Source organism: Strongylocentrotus purpuratus, unplaced genomic scaffold, assembly GCF_000002235.5.
Source record: "Strongylocentrotus purpuratus isolate Spur 01 unplaced genomic scaffold, Spur_5.0 spur5_scaffold_15, whole genome shotgun sequence".
Taxonomy (NCBI): domain Eukaryota; kingdom Metazoa; phylum Echinodermata; class Echinoidea; order Camarodonta; family Strongylocentrotidae; genus Strongylocentrotus; species Strongylocentrotus purpuratus.
The window spans coordinates 11,650,855-11,663,257 of record NW_022145600.1 but is presented as its reverse complement, the minus strand read 5'-3'; the positions used below and the strand labels follow the sequence as shown (position 1 = coordinate 11,663,257).

The 12,403-nt window shown below is 40.5% G+C and overlaps 1 protein-coding gene across 1 annotated transcript in view; it reads right to left on the bottom strand.

Moving 5' to 3' along the window:
• The window catches only part of LOC105438798 (exonuclease mut-7 homolog), a 43,963-nt gene extending 35,366 nt beyond the window's left edge, over nt 1-8,597 (bottom strand). Inside the window, exon 1 of the mRNA XM_030985575.1 lies at nt 8,566-8,597. The gene's annotated coding sequence lies outside the window, so the exon portion shown is untranslated. The remainder of the gene's footprint in view (nt 1-8,565) is intronic.
• Nucleotides 8,598-12,403: the final 3,806 nt, after the last annotated feature.

The following is a 12,403-nucleotide window of genomic DNA, read 5'->3' as shown; positions in this document are numbered from 1 at the left end:
ATGGCTTGCGATCGCGACGTAGCGTGGTCAGGATTCGGGATTAAAATGGCGCCAGTGAAGTCGCGCCTACCACTGGATAGGCATAAATCACAAAGGCGGAAAATGGGAAAAAAGTATATATAAAATGAGCAATCATGACATAAAAATTAGGTACAAAATGACAAGTTTAATAGCTTGCAAAAACGTTAAAAATTTTTCTGCCGAACATCCGAATCAGGCCTTTGCGTTCGGTTCGGTTCAGTATGGTTCGGAAGTGCCATGTTCGGCGAACTTCCGTTCGGTTCGGCGGTTCGGCTACAGCACTACCTAAAACCCCAGGGCTTATGGGGGCTCTGCCCCTGGACCCCACCAAGAGCCCTAAGGCAGTCTCCTGGATGCTCATCTGACCGTAATTAAATACCTAAACCCCTGAGCTTCTGGGGGCTCTGCTACCTGTACTCTCCGCCAATTAGTGGCCTGCCAGTGTCACAAATAAGGTATCTACATATGCTTATCTGACCGTAATTTAATGCCTAAAGTAGGCCTGAGTCATATCGGGATTTTCATAAACCGGGTCCCGACGGCCTTGTACCGATCGGGACCCGGTGTCCCGAAATCAGCTCGCAGGATTTGCCACTTGCCTCTATAAAAAGCGCATATCATCAGTATGTCCCTTAAAAGTGACCTTTTTTATCAATTAAATAAATCAACACATGCATACCTCTGCTCAGATCGGTATATTCTTCCATTTGACATTATTTTTTATCCATGATTGGCGATGTTTAGTGCCATTTTCGTGCCTCTAAAAATTAAAAAAACTGGAGCAGAAATAGAAAGACAGCATTCGAGCCGCCATTTTGATTTATGCAGGTTGAATAAATCTGCTCAAAAAATATGAATGTTAGAATAATAAAACGGCTTTCTAAAAATTTCTTCTGTACAATATACCGATCATATTATTTTAAAGACAAAATAAATATTTATCTCTTATTTTAAACATCGCATGCTTTGTTTAAAAGCTGAAAATTACTTGGTAATCAAGAGTTTCGATACGGATAGCTGTTGCAAGGCAAGTTCAGACTAGTATCGGAAAAATGCGCAGTGCTCCTCGTAATTAGCTGTAATGCGTGCCAGAACGAACCCAAACAAAGACGTGATCGTAACGAGAAAAAAAAAATCATTAAAAACTACGAGAGCACAATTGGAAAGACAACTACTGCTCAAAATTACCATAATCAGATAGATAACTTGGACAATGAATTCAATAATCGCCCAAGAAATGCCTCAGAAATTGTGATAATCGAGGAGTAACTGGGTACATTTTTATCGCAAGGGGCCTGCTGCAAATACTCTAATCCTTTGTTATACTGCTTTTTACCGTAGAGGGCGTTATTTGCCTCATATAGCCTCGTGTTCAATTTAAACACGTGTAATTCGGATATTGCAGCAGGCCCTTCCGATAATGATTGCACCTATAGTAACTCCTTAAATATCACTATTTATGTGGCTTTCCTTGGACAACTATTGTTTTCTTCCTCCAAGTTATGTATCTGCTTACGATAATTTTGAGTAGTTGTCTTTCCAATTGTGCTCTCGTAGTTTTTAGTGATTTTTTTCTCGTTACGATCACGTCTTTGTTTGGGTTCGTTCTGGCACGCATTACAGCTAACGAGAAGCACTGCGCATTTTTCCGAGACTAGTCTGAACTTGCCTTGCAACAGCTATCCGTATCGAAACTTCTTGTGATTACCAAGTAATTTTCAGCTTTTAAAAGAAGCATGCGGTGTTCAAAATCAAAGAAAAAATATCTATTTTGTCTTTTAAAAATGATTCGATCGGTATGTTGTAAAGAAGTACTTTTTAGAAAGCCGTTTTATTATTCAAACATTAATGTTTCTTTCAACCTGATTTATTAATCCTGCCGAGAGACCCGGCCAGTACAGTAGCTAGCTAGCAGCTGGCAACAACAACCCCATGGGGCGAACTGCCTTGGAACCCATATATTTATATCAGCAGTTCGGATTGATTCAGGATGAGCTAGAATATGATTGGTAACAATTAAATACTTAAGTTTTAAGGTGGATTGATTTTAGTGGTGTGCAAATCTGCAATTTCTTACATATTTCGTTATTTTTTTCGGAGCGTCGGTTCTGAAAAAACGAAACCGGGACCCGACGGCAACGGTCGGGTCCCGGTGTGATCGACCGTACCGACTCAAGCCTAGCCTAAAGACCATGAGCTTCTAGGTGCTCAGGCCCTGGACCCCACGCCAATTAACGCTCTACCTGATCGTTAATACTAAACTTTGAGAAACGTTCAGCGGGGCCTGCAGGTAACGTGTAAGAGTGGTGGTGATGCATATTTTTCTTCTGCCCCCCCCCTTCCAAATGTTTATGCTCATTACGTCACTGCCCCTGGAAGGTGAGCCCCCTGGAATGTTTGCCCCCCCCCCCCAATCCCAAACTGCTTCCGGCGCGCCTGATGGGACTACATGAACATGTGGAATAAAATTCTGTCCCAAATTCTATGCTGTTATATGCCAAAGCTGGCAATTGAAGAGCCGGAGCCATATGCTTTGCAGAGAACATGATTTATCTGATGTTCTATAACAATGACAACGCTCACAAATTATTGTTCACGTCTTCCCAGAACTCAACCTTCTCTTTAAAGGGATCGTTTAACAATGTTAAATCTGAGATACACGGTCCTACAATGTACATATACATGTATGTTACCAGCGTCTGTGATATGGTGTAATATTGAAGCCCTATAAAAATCACGCTTCAAAATGATCAAGAAGCTAGTGCCTCAAAAAAGTAAAAATCTTTGAGTGACCAGTTTTACCATACTCATTTTCCCCAATAGACTGTAGTGTTATGAAAACCGTTCGGTGAACGGTTTTCAAAATATGTAATTCCAATCATTAATATCTTGATAATCAGACAGGCGATCGGCTTGTAAAAGTCATCGAGTTCCTGACTGACCTAAAGCTTTATAATTATCATTGCAGCATGATCATGAGCTCAATCAAGGATTATATCTATAGGATCCAAGACAAAGTTACCGGATCCCTTTATATATGAACCTCCACCTTTATTTTCCATTTTGATTACAGATAATCTAGGCCTAGACTAGAGGGTCTAGATCTACATCTACAGCTAGTCCACAAATTCTTAATATTATCAATACAAAATCTCATTAAAATTGAGTCATTAAATTGAAGGGTAAGACTACAAAATAACACAATTACAAATCAATGATGGGCAAATAAAGTTATATTATATTAATACTAGACCTACCTTAAAGGTATTACAAAGTTTTGGTGAATTTTGAAAAATGGGTGGATAGTGATTCTTTACAATTTTAATATATTTGGATGCCCCTGTGGATGTATTAAAACTACAAGAAATTTTAGCCCCTAACACACTTCTGCTTTCGAGAAAAATTGAATAAGATTTATGGTACCGTACCGGTGCTCCAGGTAAATTTTGATAAATTTAAAATAGCTCCTACGGCCGTACAATGGTAGCTGCGACCTATGGCTATGTTTCGTCGCTGTTTTACAAATCTAAATGAAGACAAGATTGTGACTCTTTACCAATCAATTGTGAGACCAGCGTTGGAATTCTCTTCAACAGCTTGGAGCCCCTACACTAAGAAAGATATTGAGACATAAGAGAAGGTGCAGACGAGGTGTATACGTCTTTGTAGTAACGAGACCAAGACTAAGATAGTGTCCTTACAGGAGAGGAGACAGAAGACAGATTTGATTGATACTTAGTCTTTTAAATATCTCCATGATACAGTATATATAGGAATAGTTCAGAAAAGTTCTTCTCTGCTCCAAACAAAGATCTAAGAGGTCATACTAAAAAACTTTACCAAAGACGTACTTGCACAAAACTAGCTGGCCACTTTTTTTCAAATCGAGTGGTCCAACCTTGGAACAGCTTATCTAACGACATAGTGTCTGCACCTACTGTGGCTACCTTTAATAGAGTGTCTGAACGATTTTTCAATTGTCAATTTGGGATCGTTTTTCACCATTTTTGTTTGATATTTGAATAAAAAATGTTATCAGAATAATACATTTCAAATTTCAAGTCTCACCGACGTTTCTATCAAAAGTTACAGCCCCTCCAAAGCGCTGGTATATTCATATCATTTTGGTCAAAATCGACGAAAAAGACGTCCACGCAGAGTGATGTTGTTTTGCTAAATTCAGACAAACAGCTGTATCGCGCGATATGCAAGCGTATGCATATAGTACGCATGTTGCTAAGCCAATGCGCGACTTGCAGCTTGAGCCACGCTGTCTCCGCGATATGTGCCATTGACTAGTATGGTTGGCAATTCCCGCCGTAGAACCCGGAAGTGAATACACGTTGCAGTCAATGGCAATATCGTGGCAATATCTCCGCGATATTGCCATTGACTATAACGTGTATTCACTTCCGGGTTTATCGAGGGAATTGCCAACCATAATTTCAGTCACTATAATGTGTAATTGAATTTGGGGTTTCGTTCGTGCGCGGAGATGTTACGCGATGTAACCATGGTTTGGACTGAGCGGAGCGCACGCCCCCTAATTAGCTGATCCACCAAATAGCGAGAAGGGTATTTTTAAACTGTTATCAGTTGTGATCCCTGGGGGCTAGCGAAAATATAATCACATAGAATTGTTCCTTAGGACTGGGACTACTTACCAATCGGGGCGTCATATCTCAAAAGTGACAAACCTCAGAGTTAGCCAGGACACAATGTTTAAATTGCTGTTTTGACCAAGATATTTTAGAATTTCGGGGGCTACGCCCCTTTGGAAATATTGGAATTCACCTGCTCTTTCATATGACACCTCATTCATTGATTATCACCTTCAGGATCACAACAGATAAAGGTTTGAATCTCGATTTAAAAAAAAAAATTGACTTTTTTTGCATGGTCGCGCAATGCACGTAGGCTGCATAGGGATGCGTGTAATCTCTATGGGAAGAATTTTAGCACACAACATCGGGTGCGCGATCAGACACCCTACTGTTAGAGGAATAAATTTCTTTTCTTTTGATGGGTAGAGTAAAGGAGCCGGTAATCGGCCAGCTCCAGTTTTCGGCCGATTGGTTGGATGCAAGGTAAAATCACTCTAAAATACATCGCATAATAGCATAACACATACATGTATCCCACACATACCATACCATGCCAGTGTCACTGAAGAACCACATTTGCAATGGAAAATATATCCTAAAATATCACATTTTAGCGATGTAATCGCCGGTCCCGCTACCCAAATCTGAAAAATCGAGTATCTTACGCGTGTCTGTAAGAAATATGGGTACCATAAAATGAGCTTTATTTCAAGTATTTTTCAGATTTAGAGCCCGATTTTGTGCTAGTCGCAAGCTCAAAAGTATCTCATCGCATGTATTAAATCAATGCAGCCGCACATCGCACACCGCCACGCACACACAATATCTCTCTCTAATTCAGATTCCAACTTCCGATCACCGCTGTGCCTGTCTTCGGCCAGGCGAGCACCAGGGAGCTCCGGCGTGGGATACCTGCTCCGCCCGCTTGTGCTGTACATCAGCGCGGAAACGCACGGCGCGCACGAGCGCTTCCTATTGACTTTGTACATGCGGCCGTAAACTGAAACGCTCGGCCGATAACTGGCTCCAAAACAGTGAAAATTGAAATGAATATTGTCATGGCAATTCGTGATTTTTTTCTGGGATTCTTTTTTTGTTTAAATAATAATAATATTTGCTTCATGATTTGAACAAGAAATGATAATAAATAGGAAGTAAAGAGTCCTAAAAATAGGATTTTGTCTTAAGTGGCCGAAAACGGGCTCCTTTACTAGATTGCCAATAAAAGAGGCAAGACTAACTTAGAGTAAAGGAGCCCGTAATCGGCCAGCTCCCGTTTTCGGCCGATTGGTTGGATACAAGGTAAAATCACTCTAAAATACATCGCATAATAGCGTAACACATATCCCACACATACCATACCATGCCAGTGTCACTGAAGAACCACATTTGCAATGAAAAATATATCCTAAAATATCACATTTTAGCGACGTAATCGGCGGTCCCGCTACCCGAATCTGAAAAATCAAGTATTTTACGCGTGTCTGTAAGAAATATGGGTACCATAAAATGAGCTTTATTTCAAGTATTTTTCAGATTTAGAGCCCGATTTTGTGCTAGTCGCAAGCTCAAAAGTATCTCATCGCATGTATTAAATCAATGCAGCCGCACATCGCACACCACCACGCACACACGATATCTCTGTCTAATTCAGATTCCAACTTCCGATCACCGCTGTGCCTGTCTTCGGCCAGGCGAGCACCAGGGAGCTCCGGCGTGGGATACCTGCTCCGCCCGCTTGTGCTGTACATCAGCGCGGAAACGCACGGCGCGCGCGAGCGCTTTGTATTGACTTTGTACATGCGGCCGTAAACTGAAACGCTCGGCCGATAACTGGCTCCAAAACAGTGAAAATTGAAATGAATATTGTCATGGCAATTCGTGATTTTTTTCTGGGATTCTTTTTTTGTTTAAATAATAATAATATTTGCTTCATGATTTGAACAAAAAATGATAATAAATAGGAAGTAAAGGGTCCTAAAAAAAGGATTTTGTCTTAAGTGGCCGAAAACGGGCTCCTTTACTCTAGAGTAAAGGAGCCCGTAATCGGCCAGCTCCAGTTTTCGGCCGATTGGTTGGATGCAAGGTAAAATCACTCTAAAATACATCGCATAATAGCATAACACATATCCCACACATACCATACCATGCCAGTGTCACTGAAGAACCACATTTGCAATGGAAAATATATCCTAAAATATCACATTTTAGCGATGTAATCGCCGGTCCCGCTACCCAAATCTGAAAAATCGAGTATCTTACGCGTGTCTGTAAGAAATATGGGTACCATAAAATGAGCTTTATTTCAAGTATTTTTCAGATTTAAAGCCCGATTTTGTGCTGGTCGCAAGCTCAAAAGTATCTCATCGCATGTATTAAATCAATGCAGCCGCACACCGCGACGCACACACGATATCTCCGTCTAATTCAGATTCCAACTTCCGATCACCGCTGTGCCCGTCTTCGGCCAGGCGAGCACCAGGGAGCTCCGGCGTGGGATACCTGCTCCGCCCGCTTGTGCTGTACATCAGCGCGGAAACGCACGGCGCGCGCGAGCGCTTCCTATTGACTTTGTACATGTGGCCGTAAACTGAAACGCTCGGCCGATAACGGGCTCCAAAACAGTGAAAATTGAAATGAATATTGTCTTGGCAATTCGTGATTTTTTTCTGGGATTCTTTTTTTGTTTAAATAATAATAATATTTGCTTCATGATTTGAACAAGAAATGATAATAAATAGGAAGTAAAGAGTCCTAAAAATAGGATTTTGTCTTAAGTGGCCGAAAACGGGCTCCTTTACTCTAGAGTAAAGTACCCGGTTTTCGGCCACTTAAGACAAAATCCTATTTATTGGACTCTTTACTTCCTATTTATTATCATTTCTTGTTCAAATCATGAAGCAAATATTATTATTATTTAAACAAAAAAAGAATCCAAAAAAAAATCACGAATTGCCATGACAATATTCATTTCAATTTTCACTGTTTTGGAGCCGGTTATCGGCCAAGCGTTTCAGTTTACGGCCGCATGTACAAAGTCAATAGGAAGCGCTCGCGCGCGCCGTGCGTTTCTGCGCTGATGTATAGCACAAGCGGGCGGAGCAGGTATCCCACGCCGGAGCTCCCGGGTGCTCGCCTGACCGAATACAGGCACAGCGGTGATCGGAAGTTGGAATCTGAATTAGACGGACATATCGTGTGTGCGTCGCGGTGTGCGGCTGCATTGATTTAATACATGCGATGAGATACTTTTGAGCTTGCGACCAGCACAAAATCGGGCTCTATATCTCAAAAATACTTGAAATAAAGCTCATTTTATGGTACCCATATTTCTTACATACACGCGTAAGAAACTCGATTTTTCAGATTTGGGTAGCGGGACCGCCGATTACATCGCTAAAATGTGATATTTTAGGATATATTTTTCATTGCAAATGTGGTTCTTCAGTGACACTGGCATGGTATGGTATGTGTGGGATATGTGTTATGCTATTATGCGATGTATTTTAAAGTGATTTTACCATGTATCCAACCAATTGGCCGAAAACCGGAGCTGACCGATTACCGGGTACTTTACTCTAGGCCCTACTAAGAATTCAAAATATTAGTGATTTCCCCTTAAGTGACCGAATACTGGGCACTCTACCATAAACAGTATGTGTACAATAATAGTAGACTAGACTAGACTTGTATGATCTTTCAATAATTAAAAAAGAATTTAATGTTTTCCCCCGTTTTGACTTGTGTCCGAAGTTCGGCGGTTTTACTCTAGATCTACGGCCTCTATGGGGACCGTGAGGATAGAGTGACCGAACAGAGATGAACGAAATGCTCCCGAGGTTTTTCTCTTTTTACGTCTTCATCAAATGTAATTTTTCTTCCATTCTACACCCCCGTTATCTATACAATAACGAAAACTTAAATATATACTTTGACTTACGATAGCTTGCTTATTCAGCTCCAAAATTAATGATTAGAGTCTAATCCGAGAAAGTCTCATCTCGTAGTCGTTGTCAGCCATATCCGTTTTGGTGTCTGGTCAGGTCGCCCCCAAGCCGGTCGGTAGCGTACTAAGGTGCCAAGGTACCGTATTGCGGCCTCATGAATAAACATGAGTATATGACGTCACGAACTCGCTACGAACTCGCCACGCCTACTCTACCCCTTACCATTTAGCGGGTATCTATGTTAACGTTGTCGCCTCTATAATCTATTTTCGTTGTACGTACGGCCGTACCTACACCCCGACTATATACCTACATATACTTACCTACCTACCTACCTACCTACCTACCTACCTACCTATATACAGGCGCGTACGCAGGGGGGGGGGGGGGTTTGGGGGTTAAACCCCCCCCTTTGGAAAATTTTTGTGTGTAAACCCCCCTAAAAAAAAACCTAAAACCCCCCCCTTTTGGATTTTTTTTTTTTTTTTTTTTTTTTTTTTTTTAATTATTAAAAAAAAAAAAAAAAAAAAAAAAATTATTCCCATGGCCGACCTAAAAAAGGTGACCTTACCCCCCCCCCAACGGAGCAAAATGTCAAATTTCCAAATTTCGAGACCAAAAAAAAAAAAAAAGTGTCCTCTTACCCCCCCCCCCCCCCCCCCCCCCCCCCCCCCCCCCCCCCCCCCCGCTTATTCAGCGGTCGGCTGAGTCGTTGCGATTTTTTTGGGACCAAAAAAAAAAAAAAAATGTGTCCTCTTACCCCCCCCCCCCCCCCCCCCCCCCCCCCCCCCCCCCCCGCTTATTCAGCGGCTGGCTGAGTCGTTGCGAAATTTTCGGACCGATTTATAAATGTTAAAACCCCCCCCTTGAAAAAATCCTGCGTACGCGCCTGCCTATATATATGTCTCATTTTGAAGAACTTCAGTCATTAATTGTTCTCGCTCATATATTAGTAACTAGCACCCCCTCCATTAATTATATTGAGCAATAGAAATATTAACTCCATCACTATCCATCATTTAAACTTGCTCGAACTTCATCCAACCTAGCACCTCCTCTATACAGCCTAGCACCTCCTCCATATTAAGCCTTAGAAATATTAACTCCATCCATCTCCATCATTTAAACTTGTTCGAACTTCATCCAACCTAGCACCTCCTCTATACAGCTTAGCACCCCCTCCATTGAGCCTTAGATATATTAACTCCATCTATCTCCATCATTTAAACTTGTTCGAACTTCATCCAACCTAGCACCTCCTCTATACAGCTTAGCACCCCCTCCATTGAGCCTTGAAAAAATAACTATATCTCCATCATTCAAACTTAATTGCACTATAACTTCATCCAGCCTAGCACCCTCTCTATACAGCCTAGCACCCCCTCCATAATAGGCCTTAGAAATATTAACTCCATCTATCTCCATCATTTAAACTTGTTCGAACTTCATCCAACCTAGCACCCCCTCTATACAGCCTAGCACCCCCTCCATATTAAGCCTTAGAAATATTATCTCCATCATTTAAACTTGTTCGAACTTCATCCAACCTAGCACCTCCTCTATACAGCCTAGCACCCCCTCCATTGAGCCTTGGAAAAATAACTATATCTCCATCATTTAAACTTAATTACACTAACTTCATCCAACCTAGCACCTCCTCTATACAGCTTAGCACCCCCTCCATTGAGCCTTAGAAATATTAACTCCATCTATCTCCATCATTTAAACTTGTTCGAACTTCATCCAACCTAGCACCTCCTCTATACAGCCTAGCACCTCCTCCATATTAAGCCTTAGAAATATTAACTCCATCCATCTCCATCATTTAAACTTGTTCGAACTTCATCCAACCTAGCACCTCCTCTATACAGCTTAGCACCCCCTCCATTGAGCCTTAGAAATATTAACTCCATCTATCTCCATCATTTAAACTTGTTCGAACTTCATCCAACCTAGCACCTCCTCTATACAGCTTAGCACCCCCTCCATTGAGCCTTGAAAAAATAACTATATCTCCATCATTCAAACTTAATTGCACTATAACTTCATCCAGCCTAGCACCCTCTCTATACAGCCTAGCACCCCCTCCATAATAGGCCTTAGAAATATTAACTCCATCTATCTCCATCATTTAAACTTGTTCGAACTTCATCCAACCTAGCACCCCCTCTATACAGCCTAGCACCCCCTCCATATTAAGCCTTAGAAATATTATCTCCATCATTTAAACTTGTTCGAACTTCATCCAACCTAGCACCTCCTCTATACAGCCTAGCACCCCCTCCATTGAGCCTTGGAAAAATAACTATATCTCCATCATTTAAACTTAATTACACTAACTTCATCCAACCTAGCACCTCCTCTATACAGCCTAGTATGTTGAGCATATCTTAAATTTCTCTTATGTTAATCTATCCACCTTTCCTTCTTACTCTTTCCTACAGCGCATAGAGACATATTGTGATATGCGCTATATAAGTACCGTATGCTATTATTACCATTATTTGATAATATTGTTAGATCGTATTTATGCTGATTGTGCCATGATTACTAGGAAATTGATTTCAATACATTTACATACGTTTTTCGCCCAGATATCATGGGCAAATTATTATTCCAAATTTGACAAAATGGAACATGCCTAAACAAACAAAGTGAATCTTTGATAGGCCCCCCCCCCCCCACATAATAAGGAAGATATTTTGAGAATTAGTGGCAAAGTTCTTTTGCAACTTCAAAATACTAGTAAGAATATTTATCAAAACATATATTTGGACAAAATATACTTGGAAATAGGCGCCGCTTTTCCGTTGACGGCAGCGGCGTCAACAGGTTAAGTTTTTGAATTTTTTAAAGTGTAAGTTCTTATTCACTGAAACATTGATTAAAGAGTTATCTAGAATCTCCAATGATGTGAGTACAATTTCAGGTCACAAAGTCAAGGTGAAAGGTCATTTCAGATTTAAACAATTAGACTGTTGTGGCATCATGATCAAAAACTTAACCCGGGGTTAGGTTTTTGAATTTTTAACATAATTTTAAAAGTGTATAATCTTCTTCCATGAAACTTGAACATAGGGGTTGTAAAGTATCCCCAATCATGTGAGTAGAATTTAAGGTTGCAAAGTCAAAGGTCATTTCAGGTGAACAAACTTTGACTCAAGTATGTTGTAGCATCAACATCAAAACTTGACCAAAGGTTAAGATTTTGAATTTTTATCATAATTTTGTATACATTCCTATTCCATGAAACTTGAACATAAGGGTTAATAAGTATCACCAATCATAGCTCATTAAATATGCAAAACACCTAATTATATATGTGAAATTGTGGTTTCTTGCCTATTAATAATCCAATGTTCTGATGTATATAGGCCATTTGTACCCTCCGAGGGGATGCTACGCTTTGCGTTGACCTGTTTAATGTTATCATGATTTCAAAAGTGTTTGTTTAAATTCCATGAAACTTGTACCCAAGGATTATCAAGTATCACAAATCATATGACACAAATTCCAGGTCACAAAGTCAAGGATATTTTAGGTCAGTAGACTTGGATTATGTTTTCACAACTTAATATGAGACTTAATAAATCAATTTTTGGTTTTTGTTCCTATTTCATTAAAGATATCAATCTTGGTAAAAATTAGAGTAAATAATTCCTTTGGTGATTGTAAGTCAATATTCACTTCAAATGCCGATTGTATTCAGAGGATTTCAATTTGGGGGGCCTGCTAACGGGCCACCCTGCCTATAAATAATGTCCTAACCTCAATTTTTAATCATATTGAATTGTGTAATGCAGGTGACACCGCCGAGAGCGTTTCCCCTGT